This window comes from Aythya ferina (assembly GCF_964211825.1).
Source record: "Aythya ferina genome assembly, chromosome: 2".
NCBI lineage: Eukaryota > Metazoa > Chordata > Aves > Anseriformes > Anatidae > Aythya > Aythya ferina.
In genome coordinates this window covers 109,467,692-109,495,177 of record NC_140297.1, presented here as the reverse complement: position 1 = coordinate 109,495,177, position 27,486 = coordinate 109,467,692, and the positions used below count along the sequence as shown (strand labels likewise).

Below are 27,486 nucleotides of genomic sequence, written 5' to 3'. Positions count from 1 at the left end.
CTCCAGGCCAAATCAATCCCCTCTCTCATACTCTCTAAACTCACTCAACAGCTCATACATCTAGCCCTATTGGGCTCTACTCAGCCTTCAAGTCTATATGTTCAATTTTTCTGTTCATGTCAGACTCATGAAAATAGTTCACAAAAGTACCACAACATTCAGGCATTTGATATTAACACTGTGTGCAACATGAAGGAATAAGTACAAAGATGGGCTATCACTTATATACTTTTCTAAGCGAAAATAGCAAACTATCAGTCTGCCTTCATGTCCATTAAAGCAGTTCATAATTTGCAGTCATTTGGCTTCCTGTCTGTTGCAAGAAAATCTGGAGAAAAATGAATAAAAGAGATGCAGAGACAGATCAAGAAGAACGATCAGAGAGTAAGAAGAAAGGACTCACCTCTTTTAGTCAGTTTTCCATTTTAGTTTGTTTCAATAGTTAAAGAGGGAAGAGATTTTTTGCACACTCTTTAATTCAGATGTCAGTTTCAATATTTGATGCTTGACTGTTCTGAAATATAATCAAAGTGCAGCAGTTAAAACTACTAGCCTGAAACAAGATAAAATTGTTAACATGGCAAGCAGCTACATATTCATTAAAAATCACAGCAGTGCTGAAAGGCTTTTATATCAGTGCTCCGTGGCAAAATTTTTACATGGTACCAACCCTCCTTGCAACACAAAAAGCACACAAAAAAAGGAATATTTATAATGTATAATGCTGCATTTGTGGTGCCACCTCACATTTTGCTTTCCTTGCACTTTGAACACTTTGTTGACTCTTCCACAGAAAAAGACAAGTCTAGTTACATGTGTTTGCCCCAGAAAATGTGACTTTCTGTAAGCATGCTTCTCCCCTGACCTCTTCCTTCTACAGACTTTTCTTATGCTACAAAAGCACCAAGGAATCCTATTGCCTCTGTCTGGAAAAGCAACAGAGAATGGTGACCAAACAATCAGCAGGCTGCAGCTGTATACATGGTACTGCCCTGCAAGCATCCTATGGGTGGCTGACAAAACTGTAACGGTAAGTCACTGCACTTAAAAATATATTACTATTTTAAATTATATAAATAGAGAATATTTATTTCCAAGCCATTTTCTTTCTTTGGTAAGGAAATTGATATAAGTATCTTTCCCTTCTTAGTTCTCCAGTACTACTCATTGAGACTAACAGAAATAAATGGCTTTCCTCTGTGCTTTGTATTTGAGTTTTATGAGTCATATCACTATTCCAAATTTTCTCATTCCTTTAGGGTCTACCTATCTTATTATTTTCTGTTTGTTCGTTTCTTCTGCTCCTTTCTCTCTTTCTCTCTTTCTCTTTTTCTTTCTCTTTTTCTTTCTTTCTTTCTTTCTTTCTTTCTTTCTTTCTTTCTTTCTTTCTTTCTTTCTTTCTTTCTTTCTTTCATGTGAACAATTCATAAGTACAAGGCAGAATAAGCACAAACAACTTTTCTTGTAAATGCAGTGAAAAGCACCAATCTTAGTAAAAGTAAAATAAAAGTAAAAAAAAAAAAAAAAAAAAAAAAGTAAAAGTAAAATAAAAGAGAGAAAAGGAGAAAAAATGCATTACTAAGTGTGGCATTGACACGACTATGCTGAAATGTGATGAATACAACAACTTATTCAACATATCAAAAGCTACTAGTTATTTTACACTCTTGATGCTCTTGATGCTCATTCAAAACATCTGTAAACACAATTCAATTTGGTCTGTACACAGACCAAAGCTCACCACTGCACACTGCTTGCTAGAAAAACAAGTAAAAATTTTCAGAGTAAAAATAACCTGCAAATATTATAAACTCAAATATTATTAAGCCAGAAAAGATCAACCTGATCAGAAACTGTGATATCCCACTTCCCACAGTCCAGAAAGTTTTCTTAAGTTAACTCATGTGAAATCATAGAATCAAAGAGTGGTTTGGGTTGGAAGTGATTTTAAAGATCATCTTGTTCCAACCCCCCTCCCATGGACAAGGATGGACCCACTAGATCAGGTTGCCCAGGGATGCACACCATAGAAAAACATCAAGCTTTAATTGAAGGTTTTCCAAATAATCACTAAGAGGACAGGATAAGCAACCTCTATACAAAAGATAGGTTTATTCCTAGGGATATATTAATCTCAAAAGCAGTAAATGATGATGAAGGCTGCAACCTGGCTTTTGCTGCTTTTTTGCTGCTTTTATTTACCATAACACCCATTTCCAAGATGAACTAATTCCTGATGCTGGTTCAGTATCTCTGAAATTTACGTCTGAATAGAAACACGTTCCATCAATGATAACACATTCTACATAACTGGCTTTGGGGGAAGCCAATACCTTGAGATATATAACCATTTTCTGTACGTTTCTTTATAATTCTAAAGCTAACTTTCACAGAATCACAGAATTGTCTAGGTTGGAAGAGACCTCAAGATCATTGAGTTCAACCTCTGACCTAACACTAACACGTCTCCACTAAACCATATCGCTAAGAAAACTTTCTAGTTATCTCTGGCAAGTCTGCCTTTAAGCCGTTTTTCTTTCTATGCTGTGCAGGTTTGCATGTTAGAAGGGGAAGAAAAATATGTTTAAAGCAGGAAAATGTGATGGTAAAAGCAGAAAGCGTGGCAGTGGTATAAAAAGAGAGGTAGATAACCAGAAGTTACTTTTAAATCACTTCAGAAATACACTGATTTCCAGTTGACAGAATATCTTTTGGGAGAGGGCTTTAATTTGACTATGTTATTGACTACATCATAACTATTTTAGATTTTCCTTGAGAGTATAAAATTGACAGAGTATATTTAATTGTAACAAATAAACTGGATTGATTTTTCCATAAAAGGTCCCCTAAGGGAGCTTTCTAAGATAGACCTCTAAAGAATCAAATCAGTCAGGTGTTTATGCAGTGCTTTCTGTTGTAAGGACTCCTCTGAACCCATTGAAACTCCTGTGTTTGAAGGTTTTTGCTTGAGAACCTTGATGAAACTGGATCAAATGGATTTTTCTTGTCTGACAACATTCTCTTGGGTTAAGTGAAATTTTAACTTGCCAGATATGTTTAGTGTTGATAGAAAGAATGAAGCCAAGAAATGTAAAGGAATCACCTGCATTACACAGGTGTTATCCATACTGTAAGCTGCTGCCTAACCTGTAAAAGAAGGGGCAAAATGTAAGAAGTTTCTGCAAATATACATGTATTCTAAATATATGATACAGTTTTCAGACATGGTCATGGATTACTTTATTTCTGTACTACATGTTGCACTATTCAAGTCTACAGCCCAAGTTTAATCAATATTGCTTTAATAGTTTAAAACTGCTGAATTCTTCATCTCACTTGCTATTGATCCTTCTTATTTGTGTAAGCTCATGCATGCTAGTCTTCCCTACCCATGTTCCCAATTGCTTTCTTTTTAAATCAAAAATAAATCAGAAAAGTTGCACAGAAGAGCAAGATGATGGAAGGTACAGAGTGACGCCTGCACAAGGGACAAACAAGTAAGGTAAGACTGTTCAGGCTGCTCAGGGAACTATTCAGCAAGGTTCCCTGGGAAACTGCTTTTGAAGGCATTGGCGTCCATCGGTGCTGGTCAGTCTTTAAGCACTGCCTCCTAAAAGCACAAGATCAGGCAATTCCAAAATATCAGAAGTCAGGCAGGCAGGGAAGAAGGCCAGCCTGGCTGACCAGGGATCTTCTACTGGAGCTTAGGCAAAAAAAGGAAGCTTATGACTGCTGGAAGAAGGGTCAGGTGATGAGGAAGGAATACAGGTATGCTGTTCGTTTTTGTAGGGAGAAAATTTGTGTGGCCAAAGCCCAACTAGAGTTGAAGCTGGCCATGTCTGTGGGAGACAATAAAAAAGACTTTTTTTAGATATGTGAACAGAAAAAGGAGGACCAAAGAAAAAATAGGTTTGCTACTTGATGGGAAAGGACTCCTCACATGAAATGACATAGGCAAAGCAGAGACATTTAATGCCTTCTTCACCTCTGTCTTCAACACTGATGATGGGGTTCAGGACCCAGGGTGCCCTGAGCTGGAAGACCATGATGGTGGGAATGATAAACTCCCAACCTACCCTAAACGTGTGTGAAATTTGCTGCTCTGTCTGGATCCATACAAGTCCATGGATCTGGAAGGGGTTCATCCCAGGGTGCTTAAAGAGCTGACTGATGCCATCGTGGGCCCTCTCTCAATTATTTTTCAATGATATTGTGAATCTGGAGAGGCCCCAGTAGACTGGAAGCTGGCAAACGTTGTGCCAATTTTCAAGAAGGGTAAGAAAGTAGACCCTAGCAATTACAGGCCTGTCAGTCTCACATCAGTGCCTGGTAAAATTATGAAGAAGATGATTCTTGAAGTTATTGAAGTGCACCTGGGGGACAATGCGGTCATTGGTCCCAGACAACATGGGTTAATGAGGGGTAGATTCTGCCTAATAAATTTGATTTCTTTTTATGATAAGATCATCCGTCTAGTCAATCAAGGGAAACCAGCTGATGTAATCTTTTTGGACTTCAGCAAGGCTTTTGACATAGTTTCTCACAGGATCCTACTGGACAAAATGTCCAGCATGCAACTTAACAAAAACATCATATGATGGGTGAGCTGACGGGCTGGGCTCAAAGGGTAGTGGTAAACGGGGCCACATCTGGCTGGCAGATGGTCACTTGTGGGGTCCCTCAAGGCTCCATTTTAGGGCAAAGTCCCCTTCAATGTTTTTATAAATGATTTGAATGTAGGACTAGGAAGGTATTCTGAGAAAATTTGCCAACGACACCAAACTTGGAGGAGTTGTGAACTCGGATGAGGGTGGAAAGGCCTTGCAGAGAGACCTGGACAGATTGGAGAGCTGGGCGATCACCAACCGCATGAAGTTTAGCAAGTGTTGGGCCCTGCACCTGGGGTGAGGTAACCCTGGCTTTACATACAGACTGGGCAACGAGATGCTGGAGAGCAGCCCCACAGAGAGGGATCTGGGGGTTGTGGTTGACAGCAAGTTGAATGTGAGCCAGCAGTGTGCCCTGGCAGCCAGGAGGGTCAGCCGTATCCTGGGATGCATCAAGCATGGTATTGTTAGTTGGTCAAGGGAGGTGATTGTCCCACCTCTACTCTGCGCTGGTGCAGCCTCACCTCGAGTACTGTGTACCACACAGTATATATATATGCTGTTGCATGGGATTGTTATGACCCAAGTGCAGCACCTGGCACTTAGCCTGTGAATGCTGTGATGAGACTCAACCTATCAATCCAGCCTGTACAGATCCCTCTGCTGTGCCTTCCTACCTTCAAGTAGATCAAAACTGCTGCCTAACTTGAAATCATCTGCAAAGTTATAGAGGCTGCACTCAATCCCCTCATCCAGATTACTGATAAAAAAGGTAAACAAAACTGGCCCCAAAATGGAGCCCTGGGGGACACAACAGGTGACTAGCCCCCAACTGGATTGAACTCTATTCACTATGACTTTTTAAGCCTAGACATACAGTCATTTCTTCACTGAGAACTGTATATATGTCCAATCCATGTGCAGCCAGGTTCTTCAGGAGAATTTTGTTGGAAACTACTAAAACTTTTAGTAAAATTCAGGTAGGAAATATCTATGGCCATTACCTCATCTGCTAAGTGGATCTTGTCATAGAAGGAGACCAGGTTAGTCTGAAGGCAGGACATGCCCTTCATATATGCATACTGATGTTTAACAGAAGTGCAGAAGTTCAAACTGTAGGCTATCTGATCAGTGCTGACTTTTTATTTATTTATTTATTTTTAATAAGGGGACATAATGAATTGACTTTTCACTCAACTCAGGATTGGCCTGAAATTTAAAGAATGCAGTCACCACCATAGCAGGAATCAGACTTATCTTAAAACCCTGAGTTTCTGGTTCAATTTCAGCCCACAACAGTGACTCATTTACCTAGCCGTTGTAGACCAGAACATTTGCAAAAAGCAGGTTGACTAAAAACAGGTTTTAGGTGACAAATAATAATTTAACTGCCACTATCTTGTTTTAGCTAGGCTTGGTCAGAAAGACACCTGGAAAAGGACAGAGAAGAACAGCAACAAAGATTAACATGGAGTAGGTATCCAGGAAGGCTGTGGTATCTCCATCCTGGGAGATCCTGAAAGCTCATTTGAGCAAGACACTCAGCAACTTGATCTAATTTTGACACTAGCCCTGCTTGAGAGGGGACTTCAGCTCGATGACCCCCTGTGAATCTTATGCAAACGATTCTGTGATTCTATAATTCTAGGTGTAGTGTGATTGTGTGAATTCTAGGTGTAGTGTGATTGAGTGAATCTAGGTGATATGTGCAGGATGATTGTTAGGAATGTATAAGTTGTGAAGAATTTAAGAAAGCAGTAACTGTGAGATGTTAGTGTGGTGAAGGGACGAGGGGTGGTGTGTGTGTAAAATGTCCACCTTGTCGGTGCTGTGATGATGTTATGTTTATTTTGGTGTGGTGAATTCTTTTTCGTTTTGATTTAAGTGAATTTTGTGAAGGTTGTTGTGATAATTGTAAAGTAAGAGTATATTGTGAGTAATCTTAAATATGCTTTTAACAGAGGCGAGGGGTGGAATGTAGTGGGTTTACGTGGCAAGGTTTTGGTAGCAGGGAGCCATAGGGGTGGTTTCTGTGAGAAAGATCTAGAAGCTGCCCCATGTTTGGGAAGGGCCCCATTGTTTTCCAGATCCGAGCCAATAAGCGATGTTGTTTTGCGCCTCTGTGAGAGCATATTTAAGACAGGGAAAAAACGCTGCGCCAGACAGCAGCCGGGAGAGTCAAGGGAGTGAGAGAACAGCCTTGCACCAAGGTCAGTGTAGAAGGAGGGGGAGAGGTGCTCCAGGCCCAGGAGCAGAAGTCCCCTGCGGCCTGTGGTGAGGACCATGGTGAAGCAGGATGTCCCCCTGCAGCCCATGGAGTACCACGGTGGAGCAAGGTTCCACGCTGCAGCCCGTGGAGGAGACCACGGTGGAGCAGGTGGCCCTGCACCGACGGAGGCTGCCGCCTGTGGAAGACCCCTGCCGGAGCAGATTCCGGGCCGGACCTGTAGCCCGTGGAGAGGAGCCCATGCAGGAGCAGGTGATCTGGCAGGAGCTGCTGCCCGTAGGGGAGCCAGGTTGGAGCAGTTTTCTCCTGAGGGATGGACCCCGTGGTACGGACCCATATCTGGAGCAGTTCTGGAAGAGCTGCTGCCTGTGGGAAGCCCACGCCGGATCAGTTCATCAAGGACTGCATCCCGTGGGTGGGACCCCACAGCACAGGGGACAAGAGTGACCGAGAAGGAGCGGCAGAGAAGAAGTGCTGTAGACTGACCATAACCCCCATTCCCCGTTCCCCTGCGCCGCTCGGGGGGAGGAGGTGGAAAAGGGTGGATGGGGGGGAAGGTGCTTTTGTTTTTTTTTTCCCTTTGTTTTCTCACTTCTCTCGCTTGTTAGTTGTAGGCAATAAATCTTACTATCTCCTTATGCCGAGTCTGTTTTGCCCGTTACAATAATTATTGCGTGATTTTCTCGTCCTTATCTCAATCCTTGAGCCCTTTTCACATATTTTCTCCCCATTCCTCTTTGAGGAGGGGGAGTGAGAGAGCGGCTGTGGTGGAGCTCGGCTGCCCACTCGAGCGGAACCACGACACTAGGAAACAGTCTCTAATCATTTCTGTACTACTTCTGTGCAGAATATCAATTTACAATGCTACCATTATCGTTAACCTAAATACCAGTGCAAAAATGAAGCTTGGGCCTTCAACTTTTTATCACATAGTAAGCTACTTAGTTTCTTTCCTACATGATGGATCTTTATATTCCTAGGTTTCTGCTGTCATGAACTATTTTTAATTAACAAGGATATACTGTAAAGGAGATAAACCAATTTTTTATTTTTTACCTGATTTTTTTTGTTGCCTTTTTTTTTTTTTTTTTTTCAATTCTGTTATTTTTATTAAGTAATCCACACTGACAGAATGACAGTGTTGCTAGCAATTTTTCTACAAGAAAGATCAGGATACCAACTCATTGTAACAGCCTAAATCTGTTCCATTACAAATATGTACTTAAAGGAGCTTTACATATAGTGCACCTTTTCAGTGAGGGTACCAAATGGCAGATAATCTCAGATGTTTGGTGGAGGTCTGTTTCACAGCATAATTTACTACATATTAAGGCACTAGCAAGTAGCATCAACATTTTGTTGTTGTTGTTGTTTATTTTATTTTATTTTTTATTTTTAAATGCTGGGCAGGAACCTCATATATTTGCCACCCAAATTATAGCAAAATAGCAATAATTAAAGAAACAGGGACTGCATAATAGCTACTGGCAAATGAACTTCTAAATTTTTAATTAGAACCATACCAGTGTGGTAGTAATGGGAATACCATAAAGCTTAAAAATGAACACAGAACACAGCCTTCTTCTTATAAAGCCAAGACTGCAATATTACATGCACTTATTCCACCTCATTTGTAAAATTAACAGTCTCCCTTAGACAATTAAAAATCATGCTGAGTACTGAGCCACAGTAAATTACAAATATAATTAAGTAAATAATATGAAAGCCCAGCTCCCTACTTAAGTACACTGCCAATTCAGCTAATTCAAGCACAGCAAATATTAATGCAATACTTCAATGTCTACAGCTCAGCTACTGATGTGCAGTAATAATAATACATCGAGATTTTGTCTGTAGTCAGAGCAAACTACTTATCTTCCTCAAGACAACTGGAGCACTGAGTTACCAATAAGTTGCTCTTATCTTCTGTCATCCTACTGCATTTAACCTGGTTATATTTGCTACCAATTACACACACACACTCTTCTGATTATACTTCACTCTAAACTGAAAAGAAGACAACCTACTGCTATTTAACAACAAAGGATTAAAATCAATGCCGATTAAAGGGCTCTTCAAAGAGTGAATTTTAATTATGCTCCTTTAGGAAGTCAATAGACAATCACTACTGGCATCCACTTGTTTCTGCATCCAAAGTCGAAATGATTCATATCCTGAGAAAACCTCCTGATTTCAGTAGCTAGCACACCAGTGATAAACATTTAAAAATTCTGAATCACTGATAACTTCAGATAAATGCTATGCAAGAAATGAAACTTGTCTAAAATTGTGCTGACAGCACATGTCACTTGCCAGTAATGTACGCTAGTGCTGATATGCACTGCTATCTGTTTACTAGCTCACAGAGAAAGGATTAAATACAATTTAATTCATTCAAACTTAGAGATGTATTTGTACCACTATATAGCAGCATATGAATGGCAGACATTTCACTGTCTCACAGCAGTTGTATTATTCTCATCCCAACCTCATAAATATTAATTGTTTTTGAAACTGATTTATAAGTCTGTACATGACAAAGGAAAAATCCCAAGCACAGGCTTTCCCTCAACATCCATTCACAGGAGGAATAAAATATTCTCTATGAAATGTTCCTGCATCAGCATCAGTGGGAAGTTCTGTAATCTCTTCTAGATGGAGGTAAATGGTTTTAATTTGCTCTTCAGTGTAAGTGAAAGAATTAGTTATATACAGCCTTAATATTTTCAAAACTCTTTTGCAATGAGTAGTGGCTTCCACAGCTGTTCACCCAAGAATGTCCTACTCTGAGATTTTCCATGATGTGTGCGTGAGTTATTTGGCTCAAAAGTAGGAGGATGTATAAAACAGAGGCAAATTAAAAAAAAAAAAAAATAAAATACATTCTTCTGTATCAGAACACCCTCGTACTGATATCTATGTATCTATGTATTTTAAACAGGAATAGATACAAAGCAGAAAACTAACAACTGTCCAAAAGGGATGAGAGAAAGATAAAAATCTGAGAGCAACAGGTGAGAGACCTAGGAAAGAAAGGCCATACACAACATGAATGGTTATGGTCACTCCTAATAGTTACTGTATTACTTGTGTGGAGAAGTCCTTGCACAGCCTTCTTCACAGTTGGTAGACACCAGGACTTCCTGCAAGGTGAAACTCACCACACAGTTCATACAGAGGATGAGCAGCTAACCCCAACTGCCATGCAAAAATATCAATAAAGTACAAGAGATGTCCACACCTAACAGCTAGGCATGTGGCACACTTTCAATAGGATCCCATTTGCAACTGTGCTAATGGCATAAGCAGCAGAAGAAAAAATACATAAAATATCCTCATGAAATTTGTACAACACATTAGCAGTCAAGCTCAGTCAGCCTGTTTCTTGCTCCCAAGGAAGGAAGCAACAGACAGAAATTTTAGGACATAGTCATTTAATATGAAATAATTTAAGAAACAATGTATGGAGACCAACCTGTCCGTCACCCCTTAACATTTTATGTATTTTTTTATATACATATAAACACTACATATACATATTCACACTACATACATGTATGTGATGGCAGTCTCCTCCTTGCACCTGCAGAGTCGAATGAAATGTTACAAAGAGCAAGTACATTTTTTTTCTTCCATATACTGCTTCACACTTTATGCAATTTCTGCCTAAAACATCTATAATAGAAGTGCTTCTAACATAATTCTGCCAATTTAAAAAAACCTGGTGTACCTCAAATGACATTCTCACTAATGTATAATGCTTTTTACCAAATTATACCGGTCTCCATATTCCTCACAACTACATCAGGTCACTCTTACTTCTGGGAACATGCATATAAGGAAATGGAAATATGCTTGAGGCACTGAAAGAATTATCGTGTTTTAAAACCACTCTAAGTTTTCTGCCCTCTCTTCTTCAAAATAATATAAGACAGGCACGAGAAAAACAACCAACCAACCACCACCACCAACAACACACAAAACAGGAAATAAACACCATGGTGTATTTTTTTTTTTTCATAGTACAAAATGAAAACTATGCAGCTTCATAATACAACTTCCAGAATATGAATTTTAAAAGTGTCCATCTTATGAAGTTCTGTCTGAAGTCCTACACATTGCTTTCTCTGACAAACTCACATCAATTCAAACCCATTTTTTGACAGTTGACATTTGGGAGAATTATTTTAAACTTTCCATTAAATCTAGTTTTTGACATATTATCAATATGTAACTTACATCATCTGTGATGTTGGTGTAATTTTCACTTTTTTTTTTTTTTTTTTTTTTTTTTTTTTTTAATTCCAGAAATTCAATTGTGTGTGGAACTACAGGCTTCAGAAATCATTTAATGAAATGACAGTAAGTAAGGCAACACAGATTTTGAAGCGAATACATAATCCAACTTCTACACATGGAAATGTAAAGTTACAGCAAAATAACACGACTAAAAAGTATTTAGAACAGTATACTGAATTTAATTTAAATTGTTACGCTGCAAGTAAAGATGTATGCCATATTAAGAGGTATTTAATATAATCTATCCATATACTGCTTATATATAATATATATGCAACATATATATATATAGTGCAACATATAAACCTGTTTGATTATTGAAGCTTCATACAAAAAGTTAGTATCTATTTTTAATATCAATAGGCATTTATTGCACCAATATAACTGTGCTTGAACACTTCTGAAGATATAACCATAGACTACACAAGACTGCTCTGTATTATTTCCTGTGATCGACTACACCTTTTCTCCTTTATAGTGGAAAATTGTAATCACTGAAATTCTTTTTACTTTGAAATGCCAAAAATCTGTTTTCAGCTTAAGGAGTACACATGATGCATTCAGACAAGTTTTGATACATTAAAAAATTGCATCCAGCTGTTTCAGGAAGAAATTCTCTGTTTCACATTTGTTTGAAATACACGGTATATTAAATAAATCTACTTCCATAGAACAATTAGAAATCTGCAAATTGGGATACTTTGATAATCTAGTCATAATGTTTCATAAAAGGTTGCATTTATAATAATGTAAGACAGTCAATATAACAGAAAGCCTGTCTACCAAAATATTTCAAAGTATATTTATTTTTCTTCACCTTTCCTGGTAAAAAATGTCTTTTTTTTTTTTTTTTTTTTAATTTCATCTGTTCCATGTTATTCCATGTCTCCTTTGAGGCCAAAGCTAAACATCAGTTTTGGTGTATGATTAAGGCTATCCCTACAAAATGACATGGTTAAGATGTTTGGCTAGGTAATGGTTTTCACATACTATGTGCAGCTTCTTTGCTCAGTTTTTTTGCTCCATTGGCTGTGCTTAATCTCAGTCCTTCAAACTTGTCAAACAGAACTCTGGATATTATACTAGATGATGGTGCGTGTGTGTGTAGAAAAGCCATCAATAGAAAATTCTCTACCTTTCCATCATGCTACAGTGGCTGGTAAAATAAAGAAACTTTACTGCTGCATGAATTCCCACCCAATGGAACTGTTTTAATTCAAGGCACAGTAGGGATCACATGTTATTTCCTGCACAATTACCCATTCCTTTTAGTAAAGGAGGTTTTTTTCCTTTTATATCAGAGTAAGCCATGTATTTTTTCACCTCACCAAGTTAAGAACAAAAGACACAGACAAGTTCAAACTATGTTGTCAACAGTATTGATTCATAAGTCTGCAAAATAATCTTGTGCCACTGGGATAATTCATGAAAAGTGGTCATATGCAAGTTCCTGATACGTGTATGTAAAAATGAAAAATTATAGTATTCCAGGTTTATCTTTATTAGCTATAAATTATTATTTTTTTTTATAACAAAGTTACAGAAAACCTTTGTTAGTAAGGAGCTAGTTTTGTTCACTGTAAAAGAAAGAAATGAAGTTTAAATAATTACCTTGGTAGTTACTGACCTGGTACATTTGAGACAGCAACTATCTTGACAATACTGCTAAGCTGACCATAAAAAATATTTTCCTTTTTTTTGTATTAATAGCCAAGACACATAAAGATGATCTTATGGACTCATGAATGTGGTATCTTTTGCATAGGAGTTCACTGCTGGCTTATCTCTGCTCACACTGGTTGCCAATTTTGCCGTTGATTTGAATACGAACATAGGATGAAGTAAAAAGCTTTTTAAAGATCTGACACTGTAATCAGGTTTATTGTATCTCCCTGCACAAGTACCATTTTTCTACATTTTCTTTAAGAAAGTTAAAGAAATCACCTAATCAAGAGAACATTTTTAGACATGTTCTTGATTAGAGACCTCATAACACACCAGTATACAAGAGGATTTAAGAAGGACAAACGCAGAATACAACTCCTGCAACTGTTGTTTTTGGTTGATTAATTAGTTTGCTAACTGCTTGATTAGCTAGTTTGTGCAGTACTTAGGAAATGTAAAGTGGTAACAAGTGCTAATTAATCATATTACTTATGTAACATTCAACTACAACTGCAAAGTGAGCACAAGTAACAAAATTTTAAATGTGAAAAGCATAATGCTGAAGAAACAAGTCCATATTGCTGGTGGATTTTTTTTTTTGGAGAAAAACAAACAAAGAAACAAACAAAGACAAAAAAAAAAAAAAAAAAAAAAAAAAAAACAAGAACTGAAAAGCAGTCACAGGTAGCAAACAGTAGGCTGTTGCTGCAGAAAGCAGGCATCACTGTGAGTGACAGAAGCAAGAGATGAGGTGGATGAATGATACCAAAAGTGCTGCCCAACTGCTTATATTAAGGAGAACATATGGTAGAAAAGAAGCAGAACAGCGAGGAGAAATGACAGTTTTATCGAATTGCAAATGAGAGGTAATAATTTCAACATCCACTGTGACAGAATACTTCTCTGTGTTATTATAAGCTCTGCTGGATGCTTAGACCAGCTCATGAACTGGATCGTTTGATGCCACAGCATTTAGTGCAGTAAGGATGGAGGTGTAAAGGTGCTCCTTCTTTCTGATGACCTAATGAACCTGCTCTAACTGGAACAGCGATTTCTGCTGTCAGAATGACTTAGGAGCTGAATGATAAAAGGGAGACGGTATTTATTGCTTTCACGAAGTGAAAAATCATGAATAAATGGATGAAGCAAATGTAACAGAGTACTTATTGATGGTAAAAAAGCAGGAGAAAGGGACTAGTGGTATGAAACATACAGATCTCAGAAAAGATATATCTGCTGCTCTAAGAACAAAGTTAATTTGAGTTCTGTGAAAGGATGAGAAGAAAAAGAAACCTCACATCATTTACGCCCAAAGTCAAACATCAGAAGAAAGAAAGAAAAGGTCTAAAGCATTCTGCTAGTGAAAATAAAACCCTTTTGAAATATCTCTTACATGACTTTCATTGGTAAAGTTATAAAATGAATAATAATGAGAGTTTGAATGTACAGCTAGTTATAGGTATGATAAATGTATTGAAAAAAAAAAAGATGAAAAATCAAATTAACATATTCATCATCATAAGTAAGAACATTCAAACTCTTAAATACTATTATTTCTGCAATACCAAAAGCATTCCATAGAATAATAAAGAAAGTTTTAATAAAACTTGATGAAGAGGTTGATTTCTGTTCCTTATTTTTTGGTTATTTTATTTTCTTTGGTCTGCCAGTATATGTAAAACAGCCTGCAAAGATGATTTAGTAACACATGTACAAAGACGATTTAGTAATCATATATATATAGTTAATGTTGCTTTAAATATAGAGAATATTGAAAAATCTCATGGATGTATACCTTAAAAAATAGAAAAGTTCCAACTATTTTGAAATACGATTGTTAAACTTGTCTAATAATGTATGAAAAGTGCAACAGAATTCATTTGTAATTTTAAATTAATTTGCCCTGACACATTATTAACAATTTTTAATATTTTATTTTACCGATCATGTTCCACTGAGTCTTCTTTTCACTAGTTTTCATTATTCATTATTTATAAAACTCTCTTTAAGATAAAGCACTAAGAAAACCATACATGAACTTTTTAGGTACTCTGAATTTTATGTTGCTTACATTAATAAGGGAAGAGTATCCAGGAATGAGAGTTTTATTATTCTGGGAGGCATTATGACCACCCTTTTTCCCTGGAGAATTTCTTCACAAGAATTCCCTGGGGTGAAATGTAATTCAGAATTTTAGCATAATGGTCATGAAATCTAGGAAAAACAAGTTAAGTAGTTGAAGCCCCTCAATGGAAGTTTCAGGTCCTCAGTGCCAATTGCTGCATTATACTGATCCTATCCTCTTGTGCTCCATTTGTTTCTAAACAAACAGATATTGTGACGTTAGCACTGAGAACATGAACTCTGCTGACCATTGCTTGCAATTTTTGGTACTTGTACTATTTTTTGACAAAGGCTACATATTCCAAATATGAGGATGACAATAAAATAATGAACATGCAAACCCACAAATAAATTTTGTCCTCTGTCAAGGCACAGTACTGAAATAGGTGCCTAATCTAGTCTCAGGCTGCAAACTGTGGACAAACAATTCATTAGTGGCTATAACATTTCCTTCCTCCCCCCTCAGAGACTACCTCCAGACTTGGGATAGATACATCATGACTTACATTATGCTCAGATAATGGATTTCTGACCAAATGATGAGGCAGGAAAACATATTCTTTCACAAACACTGAAGTTATGACTCCAAGAGCTATTCTTTACTGAGTTTATGCTTATGGTGCATCTAAGCCCCACTGGAGAAAACAGAGCACATGAGGCTTAGCAGACCCTACATGATCATATTTTGAGTGTTTGGAAAATATGCTTCAAGTGGTAGCTCATTCTAGCCTTTACAGAAATGCATCTGAAAATTACTTCCAGAAGGTTACAGACTTTTTGTTTGTTGTATCTCACAACCCTTGCAGAAGATAGCACCAAAAAAAAAAAAAAAAAAAAAAAAAAAAAAAAAAAACTGAAAAATTTCAACTTGGGATGGTCTGAAACCTACTAAATACCCGTTGATATCTCAAAACCAAGTTAGAACACAGATATCCTTGTAGATAAAGGATCTAGAATGTAAAATATTGAACTGGTGTCATATCTGTTTTCAAACCAATTCATAAATGTGTCATTGAATACAGAGAGATGAACTGAAGTGCTATAATTGGCAAATTTCATTTGCAATACTGAAGTGGAAGCTATTAAGACAGTAATCAACAGCTGAAGGAATGATACAAAATAACAAGGAGGATGGTATTTCTTGCTTGTTGCCCTTGCAGATGATGTTGCTTATATCTTCACAAGTTGCTCAGCACAGCAAGCAAATGTGCTCTCTTTGCAAAAAAGTTGACAGAGATATACTCTGCAGTCACAGGTCTCTGATTACAAAAAGGAAAGTATGAAAACTTCTGTTGTGCTCTTATCGAGACTGGGATTACTGTCTTGCTTATTAATGGTATACAAGTGTATCAAGAAGGTTAAAATAGTTTTCTCATGAAATAAATTATGTTATAAAATATAGGAGAAAATATCACAAGTAATATATCAATGCACATCCTTCAAAAAAAGGCAAACCAAACCATATTATGCAAAATAGCATTTGCTGTTTTTTATACATTTAAATACATTTAAAAGCTGATTCTCTGAAGTTTAGTGCAGGGCCCTCAAGTCCTCCTTATCCAACAGAGCACCTGTACAACCTGTATTTATCAAAATCACAGCTATTTTGATGCTACAAAGTATTCCTTTTCACTCTATTTTATCCATCCTTTTATTATTTTAGGTTAGTCACATTCTTGTATACAGATTCACAATACCCTGAACTTGAAATCTGCATATTTGGAAAAACCACATTGCAGCTTTCTGTGTACAAAACCATGTAGATAGTACTCTACTACTGTAGGTAGCACTATAATAATTTTGATATGTCTTTTCTTAGAAGCTTGTATTTTCACAATTTGCAAATATAATTGACAGTATAATTTAACAATGAATCATTTTATTTGAGTACTAATAGCCCCACATGAGGAGGTGATAAGTTCCAGTCTTTCTAACTAAAGAGTTACCAATTCATTCTATCTTTCTTTAACAATCTACAGAGCTATGCAGAACAGAACTGGTTGGCGTGTGTATATATTGATAAGATACGTATTTATATTTGCCGTGTGAGGCAGAAATGATGTTAGGGCTGGGTTTGAGGATGGGGAATTGAATTGCATTTCTTTAAAGATTCTTTTAACAATTGAATTTCTTTAATAATTCTCCATTTTTTTTTTCCCCTAATACTTAAAACAATAGAACTTTTGGTTGGACTTAGCACATGCTGCAGCAACCTCTGCATTAAATGGCAGCACCACGGGAACATTAGTACTCTGTTTTGGTAGAAATACATGAATGAAACAAACCCCCAATTCACAGTATTTGAATATGAAGGAAGAAATCTAGCTAAGTCAGGGGAGAATGTTTTTGAAGCAGGAAGTGCTTTAATACCAGATGCAAGTGATCTCCCTCAATAGAGCTCACTACTGCAAGACTAAAGAATGGATAAGAGATAGAATTCAGCCAGGGCTGAGTCATAGTGGTAGGAATATTTTTTACATATTTCAGTTCAATTTTATTTTCTTGGCCAAAGGATTGCTCTTGGTAGTTTTTTTTTTTTAATTAATTTATTTTTTTTTTGAGATAATGATATATGTGTGTTTCTGATCAAAATAAATTTCACTTAAAAAGGTAAAGAAAAATTATTTTTTTAATGCAAAATCAATACTTCAGAGTCTATTTTTCAAAATATTTTTTCAGCATTTCTTAGGTAGTTCTGAGAAAGAATATCTTCCTTCAACTTTTTAAACTCCATGGAGTGTAATGAATGCCCAACATGAACAGAAGACGGTTTACAAGAAAGTGTTTTCACCACTGAGAAGATACTATGGAACTTTATAATGTTAATATCACTCTCAGAATAGATCATGGTTTAAGAGAAGTATGCTTTTACCCAGACTATCATCTCATCAAAAAGCCAAGAGGCCAGACTTTCTTTTGAAAGTCTGGAAGGCACATGAAAGTCCAGTAGGATAAGATGTTCAGAGTTACCAAAAAGAGAATTGTTTATGTTCCACCTGATTACAGCTGAGATTGCTGTTAGAGAATTCTGTCTGAATGCCTAAAAAAAATCTTGTCACCTCTCCTCCACACTTTCTTTGTAGCTAAAAAAAATAAATAAATTATCAGATTACATATCTCATTATATGTTACCTACCTCTCTAGGAACAAAAGAAGGTTCTTCTTTCCCAAGGAAAAGGGGAGGGAACTTTAATCTTTCTTACTATTGTTATAGTACCTTGCCTGGCTGTACAGGTTTGCAAAAATTGTTGTAGTTCAGATGATCTACTCTCAACAAATATTAACAAATAACTACCACCTCATTTCTAGTGATAGTTATCCCAGAAGAATGTTAAAACATTGACATGGAAAATCTTGAATGACTTTACTTTCTCTTGATTTGTAGTACAATATCAGATGTTTAAAGTGCTTTATGTTGACCATCATTCTCTTTCAGGAACAGTACAATCGCTACTTCACAATCACTATTGCCACAATTCCCAGTACTATCTCCTTCTCTCTCTTTCAAATTGAAGAGTGAATTTGTTTTGCCTTTTAAAACAAAAATGACTATTGACAGAGCACTCTCCCATATTGTTCTCTGACAAAAGCTGGATGAGCAGGTTTTTCAGTTTCTAGGGGAAGATACAGCTGAAAAGAGTCATAAAGTGCATATCCAAGTGTAACAGTAATTGCCCAAAGCAAGGTAGAGAGCTGTTTTGAGTAACTGCCCATGCATGCCATTTGCTCTCACATATAACTATTCCTTGTCTCTCTTACACATACCAAAGAAATCCAAATCCATTTCATAGAGTATCCCCTCACATTGTTTTACCAGATTACAGACACTTTTGTTTAAATGTCAATTAATGTTGCAGATAAATATAAATAACTTTCAGTCCCTGAGACAGTAAGATTTGTGCAATGTCACTGACCTCTTTTTAGAGACTCTAAGAGTAGTGATGGTGGGTGATGAAACAGCAACAGAAAGATAAGTGGCTTAAACTAGAACTTTGGTAGAAAGTGTGGAAATAAGTATGGAACATGATACTAGGAATTCATTCAAGTAATCAAAGAAAGAAAAACATTTTAGCTCAGGATATAAGGGCCTTGCTTACAGTTTCATTTATCAACAGAAAATAATCTGTGTTCAGGGTAAGCTAGTGGAGTCAGAAGTGTTTAAGCATGAAACTTCTAAAACTTGTGAAAACTTGTTATTGTTTTTGTCTAGATTGCAATCAGTGCTACAGACTGCAATGCAACCTATATATTTTTGAGCTTCTTTGGATGCAACAAGCAGTTTGGTTATGGTAACACATGATACAGCAAGATATAATCTCCTCTGAGTTCCATGTTGATAAAATCGAATTATGCTTTATTTATTTATTTATTTATTTATTTATTTATTTATTTATTTTTCCCAACTCCCTCTGGGAAAGCAATGTATTACAGGAGTTGTAGAATGGCTTGGGTTGGACAGGATATTTAAGATCACCTACTTTCAGCACCCCTGCCATGTGCAGGGATGTCACCCACTAGACCAGGCTGCCCAAAACCCCATCCAGCTTGGCCTTGAACACCCCCAGGGATGCAGCATCCACTGTTTCTCTGGGCGACCTATTCCAGTGCCTCACCACCCTCATAGGAATTTCTTCCTAACGTCTAATCTTAACCTACTCTCTTTTAGTTTATAACCATTGCCCTATTGCTACATCCCCTGAAAAAGAATACCTCCCTATCTTTCCTGTAGACCCCCTTTAGGTACAGGAAGGCTGCTGTAAGGTCTCCTCAGAGCCTTCTCTTCTCCACGCTGAACAACCCCAGCTCTCTCAGCCTGTCTTCACAGGAGAGCTGTTCCAGCCCCTTGATCATTTTTGTGGGCCTTCTCTGGACTTGTTCTAGTACATCCATATCTTTGTCAATGACATAAACAATGGGATCGAGCGCACCCTTGGCAAGTTTGCAGATGACACCAAGCTAAGAGTTGCATTTGATACACCACTCATATAGAAGGAAAGGATGCCATCCAAAGAGACCTGGACAACCTACAAAAGTGGTCCCATGTAAACATTATGAGGTTCAACAAGGCCAAGTGCAAGTTGCTGCACCTGTGTCAGGGTAACCCCAGACGTGAGTATAGACTGGGAGAAGAACTCATTACAGAGGAAGACTAGGGGATTATGGTGGACAAAATGTTTGGCATGAGCTGGCAGTGTGCATTTGCAATCCAGAAGGCCAAATGTGTCCTGGGCTGCATCAACAGAAGAGTGGCCAGAAGGTGGAGAGAAGTGACTGTCCCCCTTTGCTCTGCTCTTGTGAGGCCCCACTTGGAGTGCTGCATCCAGCTCTGGGGCTCCCAGCATAAGAAGGAGGTGGATCTGTTAGAACAGGTCCAGAGCAGGTTCATGAAGATGATCAGAGGGCTGATCATCTATCAGCTGATCTATCCTATGAAGACAGAAGACAGACTAAGAGAGCTTGGGATGTTCAGCCTGGAGAAGACACTGGGGAGACCACATTGCAGCTTTTCAATACCTAAGGGATCGTATAAAAAAGCTGGAGAGCAACCTAAAATAGGGGGGATTTAGAGTAGATGTTAGGAGGAAAATCACCCAGAGGGTGGTGAGGCACTGGAACAGGTTGCCCAGAGAAGCTGTGGATGCCCCATCCCTGGAGGTTTTCAAGGCTGGGCTGGATGGGGCTTTTGGCAACCTGGCCTAGTGGAAGGTGTCCCTGTACATGGCAAGGGGTTTGGAACCACATGGTCTTTAAGGTCTCTTCCAACCCAAGCTGTTCTGTGATTTCATGAATATTACATATTAATGTTTGCATGTGCTTCTCACGTTGAAATATATATCTGAAACAAGCCAGGAAAGGGCGCATGTTTAAACATATGATTTCATAAACAGTTTTTTTTTTTTTTTTAAATATATATATATTTCATGACAATTGTATTATTTGGAATGAAATTAGTAAAGTTATCTTTTTTTGCCTATTTTGAGATTCTTATTTACTCCTGAATTGTTATCCACTCAAGAGATGGATATTGCTTTCTAATAAACTGTCCTCTACATTAAAATAATCACTTAAACATCATTTAAAATGTACTGTTGTTATTGCAGATTACGGTCCACAGCTGAATATAAAAAACAAAGCACTTTCAAACTCCTCCACCCCAAACTGTCATAAATTCATATTTTTGTATGTCATTGCTGAATTGCCTGTATGTGAAAAAATAAAACAAATCCAAACATGATACAAACATCACTGAAAATGCAGACATTTTAAACTCCATTTTAAATGAACCAACTGAACTGAATAGTCATTTACACTCAGTGTAGGTACTTTAGGGAAATATTCCCTAAAACAAAAATGGAAGGAGGTCTTATGTCTTATATTGGTAACACGAGTCTGAGGTTATAAATACTCTGATAAAACTGTAACATTTATAGTTTTAGAAAAGAAAGCAAAGGTTCCTAAATTCCCTGTTCCATAATAGATACTGGGGATATGAAGCTAGACAGGCCTCTGCAATAGATTATCACAGATGGCACATTTAATCAGTTTTGATGCAAAGTTTCTTACTTTTGGCACTTACTTTGGTTCTAAGGGATTTGTCCTTGCAAGTGCAAACAAACTCTGGGGTTCTGGATGGAACAAAGACTCCTCTAAAGCCAGGAAGCATATCCTTCCACAAGCCATCTTGTCTGGAGACAGAATGGAAAAAAATTGTGTATCATCAGGACTGTAAATTCTAATCTGCCCTATTTTAAAGCTTTATAAGTGCAGTAATTTAAAGGACTGTTGCTTATTGCAACAAATATAAGGTAGTACAGAAGGAAAAGGAAAAAACTGCTGAAAACCTATTACTCTGCTCAGCAAATTTCCATCTCCAAAAGCATGATGAGATTTGATAAAGGGAGGAGAAAAGGGCAGACATGAATGTTGCAGTAATGAGGAGTACACTTTTCAGTGTTTACATAGCCTAAATCATCCTTGGGAGACCTTTCATAATTTCTTAAACATGGGCACTTATCTCAAACATGTCTTGAGTCTATGAAACAATAAGGTATCATTTACTTAAATGGACAGCAACTAAACTTACTATCAACTAATTAGCTCACCAAGTTTTCCTTTTAGTTAGAGATAAATAATTTCAAGAATAAAGTAACAAATATTACCAACGAAAATAAAAATGTTGCAACAAAAGATCAGCCCTTCAGTGAAACAACAGGGAGCTGAATGGCTATGATTGTATCTGGTGCATGTTTGCCTGACAGAAAACAATACAACATATGATAAATGCATAATCATTACATAAGAAAACCTGAATTTTCAGAAATGGCACAGATACATTTTCCTTTGGTCCATTGTGGTACCTATAATTCATTTTACTTACCACAGAAATTACCTGGAAAAAACGTACTCATATAATTTGTTTGACACAACAGCAACATCAAAGGATCACAGTGCCCCAGTTCTTCACCTGCCTCTAAGGGAACTGAAATTATACTCTCCCTTTCACCAGCAGTAATTTTTGCTGCAATGACAAGGAAACTATTTTTTTTGGTCTTGACATTTTTTGTTTTGTTTTGATTTTTTTTTTTTTTTTACGAAGACTGAGTTTTTATTACAATTGTTATCACTGTTGCAAGTATGCCTTTGCTCCATGCAGTAAACATGTACAATAGTGCTCAATGTTTATTCTTATGCAATAAAATCCAAACAGGTAATTGCTACCGATTCCCTCTCCCACCACAACCATCAGTCATCACACTGGATGCACACTTTAATGTTAGGCTCCTTCTGTCTTGACAAACACCATTAGCTTTGCTCACACCAAAAACACAGGATAGTTGAGCTTGCTTAAACATGGGACATTAAAACTCAGCCCCCACACATGAAGGTGCATATATTGTAGTCCCCCTACTCCTAGCAGCATTGTCTTAGACATTATGGCGAAAATAAAATCCCTTGTTTTGCACACAAAAGCACAGAGAAACAGATCTGTTCTGTAAATAGCTCAAATTTTACATTAATTTAGAGTAGAAGCCATCATTGACAGGTTTTAACCATGAAATCAGTGTGATGTTTCATATCGGAAACCCACATAGCTTACAGAATATAGACTTTTAGACTATTATTCTCACATTTATGAAAGATGAAATTTTGCATGTTTTCAGGAAGGCAGATGACTACTTTGGAAGCATTACAAACATGAAAAATGATTGCATTCACTGTGAAATATTTTGGGAGATGTAAGGAGAAAGAAATATAAAGCAAAGGACACTGCCTTGGTGCTGTACCTGGAACATGACGTTGCATGCAACATCAACTTTTAAAGGTTCCAACAGAATTTTACTGACCTGTAAGAATAGAAGTAGTGGATGCAAAGATAAAACAAAGTACTGTGGAATAAGAAACACAGCCTTTGCATCAATAAGTCATGCTTTATCATGCAGTGTGTATTCTTTGAAGGGGTCTTTGACCACATGGATAAGGAAGATCCATCCATTCACTCTATTGAATTTCTACTCAGACTTCAAAAATTATTCTGAAAATGTTCCTCATGAAAGAGGCGTAGGATAAAATGAAAGATCATTGAACAGATACAATATTTGATAAAACAATTAACAACAAAACAACAACAAAAAAACAACACAAGGAAAGTTTCCAGATTGGAAAGAATTCATCTGTGAAATCAAAGACCTTTCCAGGTATGATTCTCTTAAACTTCTCCATAAATCTGGAAAAAGAGGTGTGTAGTGAACTTACCTAAACTTTGCTGATGATGCTGAGTTTCTCTGGGCAATAAATATGAGGACAAGCTGCAGAAAGATCTTACCAGATTGAGCAGTAGTAAAATGATAGATGAAATGCAGTATGTATTCATAAAAAGTAACACAAGTGGGTAAAAAGAAAAGAAAACAACACCTACATTTACTGATGAAAAGATGGCCTCTGAGCTAATTATAAATTAAGAACTTGGAGCTATTATAGACCTTTCCAGGAAAATGTCCAGTAAGTGACCAACAAGATTAAGAATTATCAGGGAAAAATTGAAGATCAAGAGAAAACATCATGAGGTCACTAAAAATAAATGTCCCACCTTAATCTAGTACACTGCATGTAGCTTTGCACTGCCATATTAGAATGGTATGGTCAGAACTAGAAAAGAGCAGTGAAGGTGATCAGTATCCCGGAGAGGTTTCTAAAGAAGAAATTATTAAATAGGCTGGGCTGGCATTTGTCAATCTAGAAAACTGACTCTTGAAGGGGGCTATGACAGATGCCTTTGGAATGATGGTATGCAGATTGTAAAAACGGTTCGGTTCTTCATGTTCTGATACAGACTGAGACGGCCGTCAAATGAAGCTGTCCAAGTACAGGTTGTGAAGAAAGAGAAGGAGGTGGCTCTTCATGTAAAACCTTATTAAAATGTGGTCATCCTTGCCATCCTGTGCATGTTACAGTCTACATGGTTCAAACAGAAAAATGAAAACATGCATAGATGAAAACTTGGGAACTCTATGAAGAGTTCCACTTCCGTCAAATGAAGTCTTTGTCCACTGAACCAGTCTAAATCAAATGGTTAGAAGCTGAAGGAATATTATGGAAAGCATCATTGTGAACTTTCTACATTTTTACATGCTTTCGTAGGCTTCCATTTTGGGTCATTGTTGGAGACAGGATATTGATATAGGTGCACTTGGGCTGAGTAATTTTCATGAAAATAGAATTAAAGATTTGATACAAGCCAATGACAAGTCTGGATTTGGTGCACACTGTCAATTATATGCAGCCATATACCTTTTCAGAACTTACTATCATTCCAACACTTGCTGGACTGCTTAGGCAGAACATTTTCAAAAACTGGACAGATTTTTTAAGGGTGCCAAGGTATCTAGCTGGCTAAACCATTCCATCTGCAGGATATCTGAAATGCAGATCTGATCTGCAAATATTTATATCCTTCTTTATGTCTTTTGGGAAATCCAAAGAGATCTTTAATAATTTGTTAGATGCATCCAGTTTATGAAATAGATTTATCTCATGGTATTAACAATGATGATTATTCTTGAATTTTCTGAAACAGGGATTGCAATTTCTTTACAGCCTGGGGATGAGCTTAACACAGGCACTCAGAAACAAACAAAATAACAATGATGTCCCTTATGCATGATCGAATATCTTCCCAAGAATGCCTTTAGACTTGAGCAAAAAAAAAATCACAGATTCAATATATTATTTTTCCAACACCAGTAGAACACTGTAGGGTTTTACCAACATACATAATCTCATTAAGGACTGAATTTAAATAATGGCCATGTACACATCTGGGACCGGAATAACCAGCCAACCAACCAACAAACAAAACAACAAAAACCCTTCTGTTCTGTTTATCTATCTTAGTTTTAAACTCTTTGCTGGAACTCCAAGGTTTCAATTATTCAATTATTTTCATACTGCCTTAACTTGACTCACCAAATTTTGATGTGTAAGTTGGGAAGTCAGTCTTCACAGGCTCTCTCTGCAGTCAGCAGAGAAAAGCAGGCAAGTGGTTCAGATCAAGAGCACAACCTTAGTGTTTGAACAATTTCCTAGTATTCAGGCTCTGAAATGAAGACTAAAGAAGTCTTCATTTGAAAGATTCCATCCTATGATTTAGGACACTCCCTGACATTCAGTGCTACTGATGGGAACACTGCTCACCGGCACCTTTGGGCCACATAAATGTGTCATCATAACCACCAGATATTCCAGGCACTAACCATAATGCTATGTCATGCTTTACAGACTGGACTGGGAAGTCCCATCAGACACAGGTACTTGATGTTTTTTTTTCTCACAGCTTTCACTTGGCACAGGACTCTCAAAGAGGAAATGAAAACAACAGCAACAACAAAACAAAACAAAAAGAAAAACAAAGCAAAACAACAACAACAAAACAAACAAAACAAACAAACAAACAAAAAAAAATCACCACAACCTTTCATTTAGAGTAGTTAGGTGTTTTCTGTAGAAAGAAGAAACTCAGCTTCAATTTATTCATTCTAAGTCATTTTCACTGCTGTAAGAGCCTTTTGTTAGCTGACTGAATCATGGCTCAAAAAGAAAATTCAGTGTGAATTTTCTGTAGAGAATCTTTATCATTTGTTTCCCTCAGCAAGATTCTATCTTATTCTATAGGTCAGCAACTACAAAATAATTGTTTTCTATCCATTCATTTAGAATTTTGGATGGCACTCTTATTGTGATAGAATGCACATTTTCCAGTATGAATAGAGGGTTTTGTTAACATTTTATAAAATAATTCTGGAACCAGCTGCTCCATAAATAATATCAAATCATCTTCACTATCTGAAAGAACAAGTAATCTAATATTAGTCTTGTGGCTTCATCACTAAGAATTTTATTCACATTTGAAAGACTACGAGCAGTTTCAGATAAAAAGTCTATTTCTAAACCTACTCTTTTATAGTGTTTCCAGCTTCAAAGGTTTGGTGTACATTACATCTGTCCAAGTTTCCACATTTGATATATGTATTCTTGCAAAATCCATTTACCATTCAAAGCTGTTATGGTAAAATGTGTACATTGAAATGTTCTGCTAATCAATTTCATAAATAAATTATTGAAATGGCTCTTTATAATAAAGACTTCAATAACAAGTGAAATATCCAAATGGTCACAGAAAAAAAATAAAATTGTTTTATAGTTGTTTTACCCTCACTCTACAAGATGATGTCATTCCATATGTTTTGGCTAGATATTGTTTCTCTCATCAATCTTTAGTCTGTTACAGGCCAAAGTCTAGGTAAAACATGTGAACAAATGACCAAATCTTCACTAGTATTCAAAAGTAATGAATATCACAGTGAAGTTACTTCAAGATAAAGATTCAAGAAGAGCATTGCACTTGCTGACTTGCTGTGACATAACATTTGCCTGTCAGGAAAGGCAATAAATAAATAAATAAATACATACATACATACATACATACATACATATATATTTCTGTTTGTTTAATGAAATACTTCCCAAAGTATTACTAAGCTCTTTGTTAAGAACAATAACTTTTCCCCTGAGATCAATGACATTGTTTTAATGTAGAACAGCTTATTAAGTTGTTTGTTTTGTTTTTCTTACTCTTGACAATGGCATCCATGATAGCAGTGTAACTGCTTCAATGCGAAGTATAAACAACTTCTAGACATAAAATATTACTGCAACTATCATTTAAAAAAATTATCTGTAAATGTGCCAAGAACCATAATCATAGTTCTTGGTCTGAATACAGTATAAATCCATCATGCTGCAATGGGTAACTTAAACACAAAATTATTAAGTGAGAGAATGTACATCAGCAACAATTGGGTCACAAAGTTACCATGGAGAACTTTATGTCAGTCTTCATGTTTTGGACAGTTATTTCCATTTCTTTCTCTCTTCTCTTGTTTCTTACAGTCATAAAAGAGGAAACAAGGAACAGTTTATAATAATTGCTTTACAGAATATTTGCGAGTGGTGATATGGAAGAATCTCTGCAACCTCTGTAACTATGTTTTGGTTAGAAGCAGAGGA

The 27,486-nt window shown here is 36.8% G+C and overlaps 1 protein-coding gene across 11 annotated transcripts in view; it reads right to left on the bottom strand.

Moving 5' to 3' along the window:
• Positions 1-27,486, bottom strand: part of DLGAP1 (DLG associated protein 1) — a 417,012-nt gene that overhangs the window by 255,594 nt on the left and 133,932 nt on the right. For 4 of the 11 annotated variants that reach the window (XM_084510658.1, XM_084510663.1, XM_084510661.1 and 1 more), the window contains 2 exons: positions 21,500-21,608; positions 404-514 (listed from right to left, as the gene is read on the bottom strand). The exons of 3 other annotated variants lie outside the window; for them this stretch is intronic. The gene's annotated coding sequence lies outside the window, so the exon portion shown is untranslated. The remainder of the gene's footprint in view (positions 1-403; positions 515-21,499; positions 21,609-27,486) is intronic. 4 more of the 11 variants (XM_084510659.1, XM_084510653.1, XM_084510660.1 and 1 more) reach the window with 1 other exon arrangement.